Source organism: Folsomia candida, unplaced genomic scaffold (assembly GCF_002217175.1).
Source record: "Folsomia candida strain VU population unplaced genomic scaffold, ASM221717v1 Fcan01_Sc001, whole genome shotgun sequence".
Classification (NCBI taxonomy): Eukaryota; Metazoa; Arthropoda; class Collembola; order Entomobryomorpha; family Isotomidae; genus Folsomia; species Folsomia candida.
Genome location: NW_019091193.1, coordinates 18676148 through 18677941, shown reverse-complemented (window position 1 = coordinate 18677941; position 1794 = coordinate 18676148).

The window sequence follows — 1794 nt, the reverse complement described above, 5'->3', positions numbered from 1 at the left end:
AGGGGCAGCTTGGGCCCAACTTTATCATATTCTTTAAAATAAAGTGCATACTTACACGAAGAAAACGATCTTGCAAGAACATTGGGCCAACTTTTAAAATGTGAAGTGGAGATTGAGATTGAGATGAGTCTCGAAGAAGAAAAAGGTTCCACGGTCTTCATGTTCCAATTATGAGTTCCATCCTTAATAAGACTTGGGAAGAACTGAAGATGTTGGGTGAAGGCATGCCATCCGTCTTTCTCTCGCCTACATCAGACCACTCCATCAAGTCTTTGAGACTGGAATGAATGATGAATAATGGGTTTAAGTAAACCAACAAAAACTGGAACTACTCTCTACCTCAGGAGGGGAGCTTGCGAGGTTGATAATAACAGATCTTGATGCCCTTTGGATATGTGGTAGGGTCCCATGAGTGAACTAAAACCCTGAAGTGGTTTGACTCCATGGCCCCATCTGCGCCCGCCACACCCACTCAAAAATGCTCAAAAACCGCTTTCACTCCGGTTTTCACTCATTCAAATCCACGCCAAAAATCCAATTTTACTCGGATTTTGAAATTTCTTTCACCATTACACTCCCAGATAGTTGCTTTCTTCAATCCAATATCAAACTCAATTTTGCTGATGACTATTTCGCAGGCATAATTTGCGTTGTTGATTACTACAACAATCCTCATTCCGAATTGCAATTTTTAAAAATACTAAAAATTTCGAAAAAATTGAGTTTGATATTGGATTGCAGAAAGCAACTATCTGGGAGTGTAATGGTGAAAGAAATTTCAAAATCCGAGTAAAATTGGATTTTTGGCGTGGATTTGAATGAGTGAAAACTGGAGTGAAAGCGTTTTTTGGACATTTTTGAGTGGGTGTGGCGGGCGCAAATGGGGCCATGGAGTCAAACCACTTCAGGGTTTTAGTTCACTCATGGGACCCTACCACATATCCAAAGGGCATCAAGATCTGTTATTATCAACCTCGCAAGCTCCCCTCCTCAGTGTTCTCAAAGTACCAAATCCATGTAAAAGTACTAAACCCATGTATTTCAAAATTTCACTCCTACATGTTTTACGACTCTACGTTATGCTCTTGTAGAAATGAATAATACTTCAACAGTTCCTTCCCAGGCATGGTCAAACGTACGATCACTAGATTTCATTTCATTTGGAAGTATGGTAAATTCCGATTTTAAACGTTGTCAACCATAATTTTATACTTATGATAGAAGAACTGTCTAGAACATTTACGTAACATGAATTGACATGGAAGTATTTCAAGCTTATACGTTTGTAAACACAACCAATCCCATTGATTTAAATAAATTAAGCTACATTTGTACATATTTATGTACATATGCAAGTTGAATAAATGTATAGATGGGCGAATTAAAATATAGCTAAATAATGATAAGAATTGGATTTAAATTTTCTGCATATTTCATATAGAGCAATATTAAACCTTTGAACAATTTCCTTGAAAATCAGTTGATGCCCACTCAAGGGAAAATAATAGCATGGAAGGAAATTCGGCATTACTTCTGCTATTGTGGGCAAACTGAAGCACTTTTACAATATTCTTAGCATGTACTCCCTGTACTCAGTTTGTGGAACCATTAAGTATTGTTAACCTTATTGGAAACTAAGAAATAATAGGATTTGTTCACCAAGCAAAGATTCACAAAGAAGGATTATTTGTTCTTCTGTACTTTTTATGGATGACGACAGTTGACAGTATACTCTTGGCTATAACGCTCACAATAAGACCAGCTAACAATATTTATTTTCTAGCTGAGCAATGT